Here is a 17,972-nt window from a genome sequence, read left to right as displayed (position 1 = left end):
GAAAGAAAATATTGTATACGGTTAATTAGGACTATACTGAAATGATGGGATGCATAAGGAAAGGAACCTGGGTGCATCTCAAGAAAAGAGTCCAAATTAAAGACCTTTGGTAGGAAGAACGGAACGTACAGAGTCAAAGAAGTCTCAGCTGATTCTGAAGAACATGGTTTGCGAATAAAGGCAACTCTAATAATAGCGAGCATACAAGATTTCAAGGGTTACGCGTTTATACCAGGACAAGCTCAGACTCATCCTGGAAGAAACAAAATTCATGCGCACAAGGAGTAAAGTTAGAGAGGTAGTCAAGCCATTTGGGAAGAGCTCCGGATAGAATGCCAATGTAGGTTTCAAAAGAAAGATTAGATCGAGTCGCGAAGGTTCATTAGTAAACTCTCTCTGCATAAGGCTTCCTGCCGTTCTCTTCCTTCTTCTCTGGCATAACCGGCGCTTCCCATAAAGAAATAGTTGGTTAGATGGTTCTCTCTTCTAGCACTCCCTTCCAATCAAATCCTAAATTCTATCGATTATAACAATATCTTTGCTTGTGGTGCGATTGAAGTAAATCTGGCTTCCGGTACTAAGCCCATCGCAAACTTGCTCTCTTTCTGAAATGGAAGTTATGACACACCTTCAAAAATTGTCTTAGAAACTCTCTTGTATAGGGATCTGGTTTCATCTTTATTTACCTCTTAACAATTAATAGTCTTCGACTAATCACCGACTTAGATTTTATGACTATTAATGCTCGTCATACAGTACGAATAAGTATCACGTATTAATGATATGCAAGGAAGTTTGAAATTCAACTGCTAGTTCATGGTTACCTCAGGTCTGAGAATCGGGTTCGGCTGGATCCTAGCCTTCCTTGTATGGACAATTTCGAGATACATGCCCTGGCCTCCCGCACTTGTAACATACGCCTAATCCGGCCCTGCATGGTCTATTTGGATGGTACTTCTTGCACCTTGGGCACCTTAAGTCATCCGGTTGAGCACTAGTTTGCCCTTCTGAATTCGGATCCAAACGGTTGTTGTTCCTTCGGTCATTGTTCCAGCGTTGAGAGCATGAAGTAACAGAACGACCCCTCTTGAAATTTTGGCTCCTAGGTGTAATATTTGTTTTCTTTTCCTTTTTCTCTGTAAAATACTCCCGGCGATTATTCCTTGCTACCACAGTTCTTCGTGAGCTTTTTTCCGTTGCTTGACTTATGTTATTTAACTCTGGATAACCCGTTATCTCCACTAGTACCGTTGCACTTGGGTAATATTCCTGCCTTCACGTTCATTTCCACCATCATTGCCAATTCTAGCTTGTGGTCCCGTCCTATCCATCGCTCGACTGGTCGCAGTAGCAACAGCACTAATGGCAGCAACAGCACTCGTTATTGCGGTCACAAGGTTGGTCAAACTGTCTGCCGGTATAGTTATCTCGTTACCTCTCCGTCCTCGACCTCGATTACGCCCACGACCGTGCCCACGAGATGCCATTGGTTCCTGTTCTCACCAAACAAGTGATATCAAGGTGATCAGTCTCAATATCGCAAGTCTAGTGTTTCAAAGTCCCAAGTGCATGCTCATGAACATTCATGCCACATATATTAGCTAGATATCCTAATTAGCATGTATAGACACTCCGAGTATGCCCAAAAGCATAATTAGTCCGTCCCTCAGGCTCTATAAGAACGAACTGCTCTGATACCATAATGTAACACCCTACCATACTTAATCTTATGCTTAAGTCATAAGACTGAGATAGTAAGGTATTACGACCTCTAAAAATAGAAGTATATATATAATAATAGGAAAAGAGATACTTAACTAGGAGCCTTGAAAAATAGGTAAATCAAAATCGCAAAACAAAAAGCGCAACGCTCAAGAAACAGAATTTCTTGCGTGCTAAGAAACCTAAAGGTTATAGACATAAATAAGCACAAGAACGAAAAGAGAGCCAAGGGTACAGTGAAACTAGCTCCTGACTCAACCTGTGAAGCCAAGACTGGCCGGAGAATATTTACACACATATATATATACAAGTATCCCAAAATACCTAAAATACAGAAATAAAGTCCTAACTCTCCTGTAACCTCTATGAGGAACATAATAAGCAAGTTTCTTGGAGAGCAAGCTAAGTACATAGGTACATATATATACAATCATAAAGCCCAAAATAACCCAAGGACTACTCCGCTCCAGGATCCAAACGCCTAGCGAGGAGCCTCTCGACCTGCATCTGAAAACAACAACACAGTATGGAATGAGAATCGGAGGTTCTTAGCATGGTAAAAGTGCCACGCATATAATAAATAAGGTCTTGAGAATGCCATAGGCAATCCTAGAACTTCATTATTCAATTATCCAATTTAATTACTAAACAAAAACCATAAACAGGGGTAGGTATTCTAAATCCACCTAACTTACTCAATTTCAATCCACACCTATCACCAAACTATTTCTCCATTTTCTCCATCCCTTCATCACCCATAATGCAACAGGAACAAACAACCAAACAAGTTCAAGCACAAGTAATGAACAGATAATACAAGTAGCAAATATACAAATAGCAGGTGATATATATCAATTAGGCATTCCCAATTAAGGCATAGCAAACAAAGCCCACATATACATATGATGAATGTCTATCCTATTGGCCGTGAGCTCACGTGTCGGTTATTTTGCCAGAACCCGACACAACTGGTAGCTAACCCAGACATTGGTCTCTAGGTTGCGCATCTCCAGGAGGATCATAAACGAAGGAGAGTGTCTTTCCACATCGAAGGAGTGTGCCTTTCCACCTTCTCCTGGAGGATATACGAAGGAGAGTGCCTTTCCACATTGAAGGAGTGTGCCTTTCCACTTGCAACCAGAGAAGAACGTGGGGGAAACAATACGAAGGAAAGTGCCTTTCCACCTTCCCCACATCTGCATCACGACAAGAGAGGGAACTTCCGTCCTCAACTTGCCATATCGACCATTTCGGCCACACACAGTCATTCCCAAATCTCATTATTTATCATCATCATTTCCTTACATTCGTTCTTTATAGCCATAACAACATGTATTCATTTAGCTTTCACATCATTCTCTTATAATTAATCACGTTTACCCTTTCCGGGTCCCGACCAAACCATTTATCAAACTCTTCTCAACCTCTTTAATATCAAATAATCTTAAAATCAACCCAACTCTAACATTAAATCAATCACATCAAATGAAGATTAAACTTTAACTTCTCGAACCTCTGACTATCACTAAGACATCCCCGACACTCTATATTCTTTTCTGTTTTTAATATAACAAATGAACTCGGAATTGCGCAAACTTTATGTTCAGGCGTTCATCTTGAAATAAGCTCTCTAACAAACCAAATATCATAATTTTATGATTTTTCTAGCCTCAGGAATAAAGGAAAAACCGTGATTGCTCTGCAGTGCATAAAACCAAGAAAACAGTAGCAGCATGTGATATTCAAAATTCAATATAAAATCCAAGTTAAATCCAATGACTTTAAAAATTAATGTAGTTAAATTTTACTCATCCAGATTTCTTTCTCAATTGGTTCTGAGTTAATACCATTTTTAATGAAGAAGTTACATTACCTGGAAGTTAAGTAAAAATGAGTCAAAATCTGTTTTAGAAACCAACAAGTTTAGTACCTTTCAATTTGAATAACTTTTATTACAAAACTCCAATTAAGCTAAATTTTGGTTTGGAAACTCTTAGCTCATCCAGAACAAGTGTGTCTTGGTTGCAACCCAATTGCTATTCAATTATAAGAGTTACAAGCATTGGAAGTTGGTGCATAATTTGCTGAAATCTGTTTCTTTTCAGTTTTGACCACCAATATTCAAAAATTCACAACTCCCAATCATCAACTCTTAAAATTCGGAAGTTTTAGATCAATAAAAAAATTTAATCAAATTTTATAACAAAATTGGTTTGGCTCCAAAACTCAACTCGTAGAAGTCGCAGCAAGACAAATAAGTTGCTGCTCTGTTTGACCTTTTCTGCTGCTGGACAGATTTAACAACCTAACTTTAAAAATTTGCCATAAATTGTATATTTAACAAAATGGTCCCAAATTTTTCAGTTTAGTTCGTTATATTCCCAAGTTTAGCCCAAAGTTGGTCTCATACAATTATGATCATTACATAATTAGTTATAGCATATGCAATACCACAACAACACAACTCTACATTCTTATTAACAAACACCAATCCTAATCCATCATAAATAAATATAAGCGCACACCATTAATAACTTCCACACCTCATAATTTCAATATATATCCACCAACAAATATATTTTAACAACATTATAAGGCTAATCATTAAATACAATAAATAATTCAACTTATCCTATGGTTCTTCTAACCTAAATTTTCACAACACCGTAAATATTAAACGTGCGAAACTTAATCCATACCTTGGCCGATCACTTAATTCACCCAAGGTAGCCTCTCAACACAAAATTATAGCCCCTCCAAGCTCAAGTAAAACAGCCACAAACTAAGCTTTGATCACCAACAAGCCTCTAAATATTCCCAATTAAATTCCAATGCATATTTACCCACTTAATCTACACCTAATACATATACATATTCCAATTTCAGTTTTTCCATAATAAATACAAGATTAAACTAGGGTTAGGGTATCCTTACCATACCCATATGCTCAATAGCTTGAACCCATAAGTTTCGGAAGCTAATTTGAACCTAGAACACAAGAATTGAACAATTTTTAACTTAATTGTTCATGAATTTCCGAAATTAGGGGAAGCTGGCTGAGAATAAAATTGTGAGTTACCTACAAAATTGTTCCATGAGTTTTGTAGAGCTCGTCGTGGTGAACGCGTAGTCGCAAACGGTTCGTCAATCGAAGCTCCGGATCAAAAGTTATCTTTGTTTGAAGATCAACCTAGGTTTTGGAATTCATCCCTTTTTCTTCCTGCATGTACGCTGCTTCTGTTGTGTTTCTAAGAAAGAAAATGAGCTCAAGCTCATTTATATGCTGGGCCGGTTGGGCCCAAGGGCCCAGTTTAGGCCCGGTTGAACTGGTTCGACCCGTTCGGTCTAATTTTGGGCCAAATTTTTTAAAATTGGTGTCAAAATTTTTATTTTAAAGAGCTCTATCCTATTTTTATATTAATTTTTCATTTCTAATTTTTTTATTTAAAATTTGATTTATTACTAATTATTTACTGATTTTAGCCGGATTTACATAACTACTATTCGATATCAAGTCCTATGTGACACTTTTAAGAGGCAACTCAGCAACACTTATCAACATGCTTTAGCTACCGTTTAATTTCTTCTCAAATTTTATATGATATGTAATTTTTTTTTGTGTGCATATGATTTGTATTGTTAATCACAATAATTATTAGGCAAATTCTTCTATATAAATGCAAGAATAAATCTACACATAGATTTATATTGGAAGAGCATCTGATTAACAAGTGTCTATTCAAAAGGATAATTTTTTTGGATCATTGAATGGCAGCTATACCAATGCCAGTAATAGTAGTAATAGTCAGGGAATGGTGATGTGATTTTTGAAATTAAGATAGATTGATTAAATTAATTAGAAGTTGTGCCATTAGCCATTATTTGCACACATTCATATTATATTGGGCGTGACATTATGTGGGGTAAAAAATCTTAAAATAATGTACGTAAAATTTGTTTATAAATGGGCTTAGAGAGTTTTTTGTAACAAAAAGTTTTTTAAATGAAATGTGATCCTGTTACAACTACTAGTACTATACTAATTATACTTTCAACAATAATAATACTTGGGCACACTTAATACTAGTAGTTATAATATTAATATTAATCATAAATATTAATAACAGTACAGATAACAAAATTCATAATAATAATAATAATAATAATAATAATAATAATAATAATAATAAATGAGAAGAAGCCAACTAAAATGGTTAAATAGGCTCAGGAATTATTTTTGGTAATAAAAAGTTAAGTTGAATGAAAAGATGATTTTTTTTTTAAATTTAGGAGTAAGATTCAAATTCAAGATTTTTAAATGAAGATGGAGAAACTATGCTATTTGAGATATAGTTTAATAGCATGAAAAGTAATTCCTTGACCAAAACAAAAAAGAAAGACCGATCTACTACTACCACTATTCAATAGTTAATATCTTAATGGTTAATAGAGTTTTCGGTTCAAAAGAAGAGAACCATCGAGAGACCGAAGATCCCTCCACCCTGGCCTGGTTACAAGATTTTATTGAACGTGTCATTATATCAGAAAAAAAACTCAAATCCGTTTGAGGCGTACATATCATTCGACATGGTTAAGACAAGAATATTAATAATAACAAAAGTCATAATATTATTACCAACATTAATATTAATAATACAACTTAATAAAATAATAAGAGTTTTTCTGTTTTTTTATAATAGTTACACATAACTTTTCTATTTTATATTTTCTTTATCTTAATTCATTTCTTAAAAAATAACTAATCGAACAACTTAATGTTGAACAAATTTTAATCACTAAATTAGTCTATAAATTTAAATCACTAAATTTGCCATAATTTATTTTTTTTAAATTAATTATGAAGGTAAAAAGTATTAAATCATAATGCTAATAATATAAATAACATTATTTATCTTTTAGGTATTATTATTATTATTATTATTATTATTATTATTATTATTATTATTATTATTATTACCGTTGTTACGAATTTTGTTATTTATACTGTTATTAATATTTATGATCAATATTAATATTATAACTACTAGTATTAAGTGTGCGTAAATATTATTATTGTTGAGAGTATACTTTTTTTTTTTTTTTTTAGCCAAACGGTATCCCCTGTTGAGAGTATATTTAATAGTGTTAGTAGTTGTAACTGAATCAACGTTTCATTCAAGAAACCTTTTGTTACAAAAAATCTCTGGGCTCATTTATAAAAAAAATTTTACGTACACTGTTCTAAGATTTTTTGACTCACATCATGTCCAGTTCAATATAATATAAATGTGCTCAACTGATGGCTAATGGCACCACTTCTAATTAATTTAATCAACCTATCTTAATCTCAAAAATTGCATCACTTTTTACTGACTCCTACTGACATTTGTATAGTTGTCATTCAATGATTCCCAGAAGTTGTTTTTTTAAACGTGTTCGGTTGTCGGGTTCCGGACAGATCGGGTAAGCAAGTGTGGGAGCGAGGACGCCTTAGCTTTGGTCGCGCTGTTTGTGGGTTGTCGAGTAGTCGAGCACTTGTCTTGGAGAGATGATGAGGGGGGGTGCCACCTGCAAAGACACTCCGACGCTCAAGTCAGCAATGTGCAGGCGGGCAGAATAAAGAGGTGAAAGGATATGACGTACCTCGGGGAAAGAGCCAGCTTTCCCTTTATATACATGTCAGTCATGGGCCCCTCATGGAGTCAGGCCCGTATCCCAAAGGACGCTGTCCCACAGCCGCGTGTGAGCCGTACAGGACGCGTGTCCGGGTCGGTTGGAGGGCGTGCAACCGGGTCGGGTAGAGTTTGAGCCGGGTCGACCCGTGCGAATGCCGGGCCAGGCCGTAACAGTGCCCCCACGCGCCAATGGTAGTCGTGGGAGCTACCAATGGCGCGTCGTCTCGCGTCTCGTCTGGTCGGCCTTTCGTGGGAAGGGTATGCCCCCAACGCGCGTGTCCTTTGGTTGCACAAGCAACCGTTTCATCGCATCGTTCCTTGCGCCGAGCATTGAATGCTCATAATGGTGTGGAAAAACCCTGTTTGAAAAGACTATTCTGCCCCCAGGTGTTTCGCGCTTTTGGGGAAGCAGTTTTTAAACTGTTCGGTTTTGTGTTTCTGCATTTTTCCACACTTCCCATTCCTCCCCTTCTTCTTATTTGACATAAGATCTCAGAGTGTTGCTGTGGCGTCTTTGTTCATCCTTCCTGCATTTTCCCAGACTTGCAACTTCATCTTCTTTCCATCAATTTAGGTAACTTTCGAATCAATCTCCCTTTTATGCATTATTTCTGCGCGTTGTTGTTTGGTTTTTGCTGTTGTTGCGTAGCCTTTTGATTGCGACTAGATGTGTTAGGGGGGAAAGTACCATTCCAGGGTAGGTTTTTTATTGTTCTTTTCGTGCTTTAGTCTCGTTTGGCCTTGGTCGGGGAGTCGTGGGGGTAGCGTCTGTATTCGGCCTGAGCAACCGATCTCTTAGACTGACTGGATGGTCCCCCCATGTAGGTATGGCTCGCACGGTTTCCCGGGCTTCCGTTAACCCCGCGGCGTACGATCCATATGCTTGGGTCATTTCCGACGTGAAGGATTCGCCTAATCAAATGGGCGAGGAGGAGCTCACCGAGTTCCGACAAGCCGGGTACTTGTGTGGTGGGACTGACGAGGAGGCCAATTACGACGTTTTCGTCCCGGCTCCTCACGAGCGATTGTACGAAATCAACTTCCAACCCCGCCAGGTCGCCGACTGGATTTGGTTCTACAAAGCCATGTTCACTCAAGTCGGAGTTCGTATTCCGTTTTCAGCCTTTCAAATGGCGCTTTTAAATCGAATTTCCGTGTCACCGTCGCAGTTGCATCCGAACAGTTGGGTCTCGATCCGCTGTTTCGAGATGGTCTGTGAATATCTCGAACTGCCGGTGTCCGTGGATGTTTTCCTCTTCTTCTTCACCCTCACAAACCCTTCCAAGGAGGGGAAACACAAAAAAGGGTTCATGTCCTTCCGGTCTGCCCAGGGTCGGAAGATTTTCGGTTTGTTTGAAGATTCTTACCATGGGTTTAAGGACAAATATTTTAAGGTCCGCCCTGTCAAAGGTCGTCATCCCTTTTGGTTGTCTTTGGAGGGGGTACGGCTCATCCCGACTTATTGGAGTTTCGGGACAGGGTCCAATACTTTTATTAAGGTAACCTATAGAGGCATGTCGGCGGTGGATAGGCAGATTGCCGAGGTGTTGATGGCAGTTTTTGGGAAGAACCAAGTAAATCCCCACCTCCTCATGGGTGACCGGGAGTCCGGTCGTAATTATATTTGTGAGAAGCTTTTTACTTTACCCTTTACCTTTTTTCCTTTTATTGATATTATGTGGTGACTAACCGACCTTCTTTGCTTTCCTGCAGTGGATATGTCTGCGTCGGTGACGGGTCTTCCCGACTTGTTTCAAACCTTTCTAGGCGGTGGTGATGACGAGGAGGGTGGCGAGCAACCCGCCCCCGAGGGGCCTGATGCTCCTCCGGAGGTCAAGGATGTTCCCGAGCAGAGGGCCGCAACCGACGAGATTGGCACCTCGGCTCAAGGTGCCGCGGTTGAAGGTGGCAAGGCAGTCCATGCCTCCCCTTTCCGCGAGGTGATTGGAACTGGGGGATCCGTGCCTAACCCGGATGAGGCGGAAGAGGTCCCCAACCCGAAGAAAAGAAGGAAGGCCTCCACGGCGTCGTCTAGCCCTGAGGGCGTCCTTACTGTCATGGAAAGGAATTTTGACGCCGGGAACTTCATAGACTCCCAGCTGATCCCCGGTACCGAGGAGTATTTCCACGAGTCATCCCTTGCCGGGCAGGCGAGGTGGATGTATCGCACTCTCCTGCGCGGCGCAGTCATAGCTCGGAAGGCCGAGTTCGAACTGTCCGGGATGGAGTCTCTCCGCAGGAGGTTGGATTCTGCCGGGAGGGCTAATAACGAGCTGAAAAGTGAAGTTGAAACCCTTCGGGAGCAATTGACTCAATCTTCAGAAAAACTGGACGCTGCCGAGAAGAAAGCCACCGCTGCCGAGCAGAAAGCTACCGCCGCCGAACAGAAGGCAACAACTGCTGAGAAGAAACAGAAAGAGTCGGACGCGATGGTTGAACGTTTGGTTGAGCGCGAAATGGCTTTGGAGGGTCAGGTCGGCGCGGCGCAAAAGCGTGTGGCCGAAGTTGAGAAAGAGAAGCAGGCCGTGGAGGCCGAACTGGCAACATGGAAGGCGAAGTATAAAGACGTCGTCAAACAGGGGAAGGGTGCGATTCTGGCGACCGAAGAGGCTCTTAAGGCTCAGGTCAAAATCATTGCTCCCGAGTTCGACACATCGGCAATCGGCGTTCGTAAAGTCATTAAGGATGGCCAAGTTGTCGATGTCCCCAAGAAATGAATCCTTTGTTTTAAAGTTTTTGTTTAGCCGTTTTGTTTTGGCTTGTGAATAATCTTGATTTTAGCCGTTTTGGCTTGTGAACAATTTGATCTTAGCCGTTTTTATTTTGGCTTGTGAACAATGACCTTTTTTGGTCGCTTGCTCGTGTTGTCGCGATAAACCTTTTCTTATTCGTCTGATCGCGTTATCGTTTCTAACCGTTTTGGTTTATAGTTGTCGTTTATTCGTCTGATCGTGTCATTGTTCCTATTAACCGTTTTTGGTTTGTAGTCGTTTATACCGGCGGCCCGTGGCCTTTCGTGTAGTTATTTGTTACAACGGTAGTTGATGATCTCCCGGGGTGATCAGTCCCGGGTCGCACGTCGGCGTTAGTCATGACGAGATGGTTTATCTGAAAAGCGGAGATAAAATAGGGTGGAGAATTTGCACAAGTATATCTTATTCGGTAACCACATAAAGGACTTGAAAGCTACTATAAAGTTCAAATGACAAATTAACTACTTAGCTAGATTAGCCGGCATGTCGTTCCGTCCTCTAGGAGTAGAATCTTCTAAGGTTGTCCGTGTTCCATGTCCTCGGGACCTCCTTGCCATCAAGCTTTTCTAACTTAAAGGCTCCTTTTCCCATCACCTTTTTGACTCTGTAGGGGCCTTCCCAGTTTGCCGCTAGCTTGCCCTCTCCGGGGGTCGGCAGGCTGATATCATTCCGCCTTAGGACGAGGTCGTTTGGCTCGAATTCCCTCTTGAGCACTTTGGTGTTGTAGCGCAGAGCCATTCTCTGTTTTAGCGCCGTTTCTGTCAAATGGGCCATTTCCCGGGCTTCATCTATCAGGTCCTTTTCTACGGTTTCCTCTACTCCTTTCAAAAGCAACCGCGGACTCGGTTCACCGATCTCTACGGGTATTACTGCATCCACCCCGTACGTTAGTCGGAAAGGAGTTTCCTTGGTGGAGGATTGCTCGGTTGTTCGGTAAGACCAGAGAACCGATGCTAGCTCGTCGGCCCAAGCACCCTTTTTGTTGTCCAACCTCTTTTTTAGTCCTGAAAGGATAACCTTGTTGGCGGACTCCACTTGTCCGTTCGTCTGAGGGTGTTCTACCGAAGAGAACCTTTGTTTTATGCCCAGGCCGTTGAGGAATTCCACGAACTTCTTATCAGTAAATTGCGTGCCGTTGTCGGAGATGACGACTTCCGGTATCCTGAATCGCGTTACCACCTGCCTCCACATGAACTTCCTGCAATTAGATGAGGATATGCTGGCTAGCGGTTCGGCTTCTATCCATTTGGTGTAGTAGTCAATTGCGACAATGAGGTATTTGACTTGCCCCGGGCCGACTGGGAAAGGCCCTAAGAGGTCGACTCCCCATTGAGAGAATGGTCGAGAAGTCGTCAGCAAGCTTAACTCGGAGGCCGGCGCCCTGGCAAAGTTGGCGTTCTGTTGGCACTTTACGCATTTTTTGACGAACTCTTTGGAGTCTGCCATCATCGACGGCCAATAGTATCCGGCTCGGATTAGTTTCCTCGCTAGGGCCTTGCCTCCGATGTGGTGCCCACAGCAGCCCTCATGGACTTCCCTTAGGACGTAGTCCGTCTGATCGGGGTGAAGGCACTTCAGTAGGGGTTGGTTGAGCCCTTTCCTGAACAACTGTCCTTGGATGACGGCGTATTTGGCCGCTTCCCTTCTCAATTTTGCCGCGTCCTTTTCATCACTGGGGAGTTTGCCGTGTTCTAGGAAGTCGGTGATGGGGTCTAGCCATGAAGAACCTAGGCTTGTCACGTGCAGTGTGATTGCTGGTTCTCTCGTCATGCCTTGGATGAGAGACCGGTTCCCTTCTCCCGGCTTTGTGCTAGCTAACTTTGACAGGAGGTCTGCCCGTGTGTTCCTTTCTCTAGGTACGTGGTGGACCGTGACCTCTTCGAACTTTTGGCTCAAGCTTTTAACCTTTTCCAGGTACTTCTGAAGCAAGGGGTCTTTGGCTTGGTAGCTACCGTTTACTTGGAAAGTGACGACTTGGGAGTCATTGCATATTTCCAGTCTTCTCGCGCCGACTTCTGCCGCTAGGGTTAAGCCTCCTATAAGGGCTTCATATTCTGCCTGGTTGTTCGAGATGGGAAACTCGAATCTGACCGACTGTTCGTATACAACCCCAATCGGGCTTTCCAGGATGATCCCGGCACCTCCAAAGGTCTGGTTGGAGGCTCCGTCCACATGGAGCTTCCACCGTGTACCCACGTCTTCGCTTGGGTCTCCCGTTACTTCAACTAAAAAATCCGCCATGGCCTGTGCCTTGATGGCTTGCCGGGGCTCGTACCGTATGTCATATTGGGAGAGTTCGATGGACCAAGTCATCATTCTTCCCGCCAGATCGGGTTTTTGGAGAACTTGTTGGATCCCTTGGTCCGTTCTGACGACAACTTGGTGAATTTGGAAGTACTGTTTTAACCTTCTCGAGGAAGTTAGGAGTGCTAAGGCTAGCTTTTCCAACTTGCTATATCTTAATTCTGACCCTTGCAGGGCCCTGCTTATGAAATAGACTGGCTGTTGAGCTTTCCCGTCCTCCCGTACCAGAACTGCGGCCAGGGCTTCGCTTGTTATAGCGAGGTATAGGTATAGTGGTTCCCCGTCCTTTGGCTTCCCGAGAACGGGAGGTGCCGCCAGGATTTCCTTGAAGTGTTGAAAGGCTTCTTCACATGCGGGTGTCCACTCAAACGCCATCCCTTTCTTCATGAGGTTAAAGAATGGCAGGGCCTTTGTCGCCGAAGCTCCGAGAAATTGGGATAGTGAGGTCAACCGTCCTGCCAACCTCTGGACGTCCTTGATGCAACCCGGGCTCTTCATCTGAAGTATCGCCTGGCATTTCTCCGGGTTAGCTTCTACCCCTCTCTGAGTTATCATAAATCCCAGGAACTTGCCGGCTTCCATGGCGAAGGCGCACTTGAGGGGGTTCAGCCTCATACCGTGTTGACGGAGGGACGCAAATACACTTGCCAGGTCGTTCAAGAGGTCGTCAGGTCGTGTTGTTTTTGCCAGGATGTCGTCCACGTAAACTTCAACTGTTTTCCCTATGAGGTCGTGGAATATCCTGTTCATCAGCCTTTGATATGTTGCCCCCGCATTTTTCAAGCCGAATGGCATTACCTTATAGCAAAAAGTTCCTCCTGGCGTTATGAACGCCGTCTTGTCTTCGTCGGGACGGTGCATCGGTATCTGATTGTAACCGGAGTAGGCGTCCATGAAACTTAGATACCGGTATCCCGCCGCGGCGTCGACGAGTGCATCTATGTTGGGGAGGGGGAAGCAATCTTTGGGGCATGCTTTGTTAAGGTCAGAGTAGTCCACGCACATTCTCCACTTGCCGCTGTGTTTTCTCACCAATACCACATTCGAGAGCCATGTCGAGTAGTCCACTTCCCGTATGAAGCCTGCTTCTAGGAGGCTGGCCATTTGCTTGGCTACCTCCTCTGCTCTTTCCGCCGACATCTTTCTCCTTCGTTGAGCCACTGGGCGTGCTTCCGCCTTGACGGCTAGATGATGTGAGATGATTTTTGGATCTATGCCCGGCATGTCGGCTGGTGTCCAAGCGAACAAGTCCCTGTTGGCCCTTATCATTTCAATCAAAGGTTCCTTCAGCTCATGTGGGAGGTTCTTGTTAACGAATGTGAACTTTTCCTCTTCGTCGCCGATTCTAAACTTCTCCAGGTCCCCTTCTGGTTCTGGCCTCGGCTTGTCCTCTACTTTGGCATCAAGGTCGGCTAGGAACACGCCGGATGCTTCCTTGGACTTCTTTCGAAGGGAAAGGCTGGTGTTGTCACAAGCGACCGCCGTCTTGAGGTCCCCCCTTATGGTCCCTATGGATCCGTCATCGGTAACGTACTTGATGACTAACAGCTTTGTGTTAATTATGGCTTCGAAATCATTGATTGTTTTTCTTCCCAAGATGATGTTGTAGGCAGTGGAATCTTGGAGGATTACGAACTCGGCCATTGCCGATCTTCGGCCTTGGGCTTGCCCCACCGAGATTGGCAGGGAAATTACTCCGTCCGGTTTGATGAAGTGGTCGCCCAACCCGATAACCCCGTGCTGGTGAGTCGTCAGGTCGGCATCCTTTAGCCCTAGCGCGTCGAACACGTTGCGGAACATGATATTTGAATCCGCTCCTGTGTCCACGAGGATCCGTTTGACGAGACCGGTTCCCACTCTGGCCGTAATGACCATGGGGGGTTTTCCGGGGCGTCGTTGAACCATTGGTCTTCCGGGCCGAAAGAGATGGAGGGAGGCTTCCTAGAGTTTTGCACCAACGGGGATGAGATCGTCAGAACCTTAGCGTCTTTCCTGTGTGCCGACCGGGATTTTGGCGCAGCGTTTTTGGCCGTTACCACGTTTATCACAGTAAGGCCGTGGTCTCTGTCCTCGGGTTCTTGTCGCCGTTTGGCCGAACGGGTTTTGCCTTCTTCATCTTGATCGCGATAACGTCTCCTCGGTTCCCTGATGAGGTGGGAGAACGCGGCCAGCTTTCCCTCCCTTATCGCTTGTTCCAGTGCATCCTTCAGGTCAAAACAGTCCTGTGTTTGATGGCCATAACCCTTATGATAATCGCAGTAGAGGTTCTTATTTCCTCCCGTACGGTCCTTAAGTGGTCGGGGTTTCGGCAGGATTCCCTTCTCGGCTATTTGCTGATAGACCTCCACGATGGGGAGAGTGAGTGGGGTGTAGTTGGTAAACTTCCCAACCCGAGGGAACGGTCTTGGTGCCTTGTTTGATGCTTCCTCCCTGGCTTTTTCTTTTGCTCTCTCTCCGTCACCTGGTTGCCGAGCTTGGGTGTAACCGGACTGCCGTTTATTGGCAGCCACGACTCGGCTGACTTCCTCATCGTTTATATATTCCTTGGCTACCGTCTGGATCTCATGCATCGTCCAAACCGGTTTCGTGGTAAGGTGTTTTCGGAAGTTCTCGTTGAGGAGGCCGTTTGTTAGGCAAAGACTGGCCACCGAGTCGGTTAAGCCGTCGATTTCCAAGCATTCGTCGTTGAACCGATCTAAGTACCTCCTGGTCGGCTCTCTTGGTCTCTGGGTTACCCCTAGAAGGTTGATAGGGTGCTTGGCCTTTGCAATCTGCGTTGTAAATTGGGCCAGGAATGCACGGCTGATGTCCGAGAAATTGTAGATGGAACTTTGTGGGAGGCCGTTAAACCATCTGATCGCTGGTCCTGCTAAGGTTACCGGGAAGGCGCGGCATCTTACTTCGTCTCCAACTCCCTCCAGATTCATCCTGGCCTCAAAGGCCGTGAGGTGTTCCAGAGGGTCCTGAGTTCCGTCGTACCTCATGTCCGTTGGTTTGTCGAAGTGTTTCGGCAACCGGACCTCGAGGATAGATCGGTGGAACGGGGTGACGCCCATTATCACAGGTTGTCGTGTTCTTCCGTCTTCGCGACCTCTTGTCGCTCGGCGGGTTGGTCCGCCGCGGGAGTAGATGATCGTGTCATTTCGTCTCCTCATTATGGGTGACTCCTCCCGCGTGCTCTCCGCTTCCGTCCGGGATGCGGATGTGCGCCGCGGGCGGCTTCGGTGAGAGTCTTCCTCCTCGCCCCCGGGGGATGGGGTATAGCTCGGATCGGTAGACCGTCCATCCCGCTCCCGGTCGGCCAGCTGTCGTTCTAGGTTCTGGACTCTGTGGCGTAGCTCCTGCATTATTATGGCGCTATCGCCGCCCGTTCCCCCGAATGGTCGTGTTCTCGTATGTCGTTGGGGGGACCTCCGCCGCCCCCCTTGCGAGGCGACGGAGGCTGCCCTCTCCGCTCCGGCTGCTCGAGCTTGGTCGCCGGGACCCAGCACGACTTCCATTTAGGCAGGATTCCCCACAGACGGCGCCAATGTTCGGTTGTCGGGTTCCGGACAGATCGGGTAAGCAAGTGTGGGAGCGAGGACGCCTTAGCTTTGGTCGCGCTGTTTGTGGGTTGTCGAGTAGCCGAGCACTTGTCTTGGAGAGATGATGAGGGGGGGTGCCACCTGCAAAGACACTCCGACGCTCAAGTCAGCAATGTGCAGGCGGGCAGAATAAAGAGGTGAAAGGATATGACGTACCTCGGGGAAAGAGCCAGCTTTCCCTTTATATACATGTCAGTCATGGGCCCCTCATGGAGTCAGGCCCGTATCCCAAAGGACGCTGTCCCACAGCCGCGTGTGAGCCGTACAGGACGCGTGTCCGGGTCGGTTGGAGGGCGTGCAACCGGGTCGGGTAGAGCTTGAGCCGGGTCGACCCGTGCGAATGCCGGGCCAGGCCGTAACAAAACGGATATTTGTTAATCAGATGCTCCTCCAACACAAATTTATATGTATAGATTTATTCCTGCATCTATATCGAAGAATTGGCCTAATTATTATTATGAAAATCATTTTCAGTTACCAATTCATCCTTTTTCTTGTTAGAGCTTTAGGCTTTAAGAAGATGCTAATTCTCTAATTCTTTAATAAAGACATCTATTGTATATTACTAATTTTACAATTAAAATATGTTACGTGTCATTCTCTCATTATAATTAAAATTAAAATTTTTTTCCTTTAAAATTAAAAAGTTCTCTTCTCCTTTCTCTTTCTTTCTATATCTCTCTCATTCCTTCACCCACTTTATCTCTCTTACATATTATTATTATTAGTAACTAAAATATGCAATATGACATTTTCTAATTGTAATTAAAATTGAAATAAAGTTATATTTATTACTAATTTTGTAACACCTTCACTATCAAAATGTCATGCTTTTGGTTGCACCACTATGATAGCTTGGATATTACGACGACTCTAAACATATTTAATAATAAAATAGGAGCATGTTTAAAACTTAAAACCTCATAACCTTTCACACACACATACCAGATACAATACTTTAAAATTATATATATACATAACAATAACTTAGAAACATGCATATCACAAATTCCTATCCCTCTTACAAAATATGTAAATATAAAGACGAGGAAAAATAATAATAACTAAGATAATACAAAAATATCAAATAAACATAGAATGAAATAAACTCTTCTGAAACTTCGTCGCCCATATCGTTAAAAGAAAAAACCTGTAGGGGAGTGAGAACATCGTCCTCGCTGGTTCTCACTATAGGGTTACAGAATTGCTATAATAAGATACGTAACATAAACTGTTTCTAATGTATAGTGATCATTACTCGTTCTATGTGTCTCTTCAAAAACCAAAGGTTTACATTCAAAATCCAAAAATCCTTTTTTAAAAAGAACTTGGTTAATTTCTCAAAATAAAAAACCTTTTTTCCTTTCTTATAAAATCTTAAAAGTTTTCCTAGACAGTATGAATAACCAACCTGTTCCAAATATAGGTTCATTAAGTCTATGCTGAACCAGTTTAATTTTTCATACCTTACTAGACCATAAACATAAAGGAAGTTACTTAAGTTGTATAGATGATCATCCTGTTCCAAATATAGGTTCATTAAGTCGATGCTGAACTAGTTAGATATTTTATACAGAATTAGACCTCAAACACATATCAGTCACGGCCTCAGACCCATCACATAATCAAACACAGCCTCAGGCCCAAACAACTCAATCAACATCCAATCACCATAATCCAAATAATTTCAGTCACAAACACAAGTAAAGAGGTTCAAACACAATCAAAGAAGTTACATCAAGTATAGCAATTAGCAGTTAAACATAATTATTCACATAAGCAAACTAATTACAATATGCACACCTAAATAATGTCACATAGATGCATATGATGAATGTCTGTCATACTGGCTGTGATATCATATTGTCGGTTCAACTGCCAATTCGACACATTCCCATGGGAATGTCGTCTTTCGATCATGAATATATAAATGG

The 17,972-nt window shown here is 43.4% G+C and overlaps 1 long non-coding RNA gene across 3 annotated transcripts; it reads right to left on the bottom strand.

The window, feature by feature from the left end:
• Positions 1-1,855: 1,855 nt before the first annotated feature.
• Positions 1,856-4,963, bottom strand: LOC130956526 (uncharacterized). 3 transcript variants are annotated; one of them, XR_009077143.1, is made up of 4 exons: positions 4,806-4,963; positions 4,657-4,710; positions 4,422-4,580; positions 1,856-2,229 (listed from the first exon to the last, which is right to left on the bottom strand). It is a non-coding gene; the product is annotated as an uncharacterized LOC130956526 (long non-coding RNA). The 3 variants fall into 3 exon arrangements; XR_009077142.1 differs by having other exon boundaries at positions 4,802-4,962; XR_009077144.1 differs by lacking the exon at positions 4,422-4,580 and having other exon boundaries at positions 4,802-4,963.
• Between the last annotated feature and the right edge of the window lie 13,009 nt (positions 4,964-17,972).

This window comes from Arachis stenosperma, chromosome 10 (assembly GCF_014773155.1).
Source record: "Arachis stenosperma cultivar V10309 chromosome 10, arast.V10309.gnm1.PFL2, whole genome shotgun sequence".
NCBI classification, from domain to species: Eukaryota; Viridiplantae; Streptophyta; class Magnoliopsida; order Fabales; family Fabaceae; genus Arachis; species Arachis stenosperma.
This window is presented reverse-complemented; position numbering and strand designations above follow the sequence as displayed.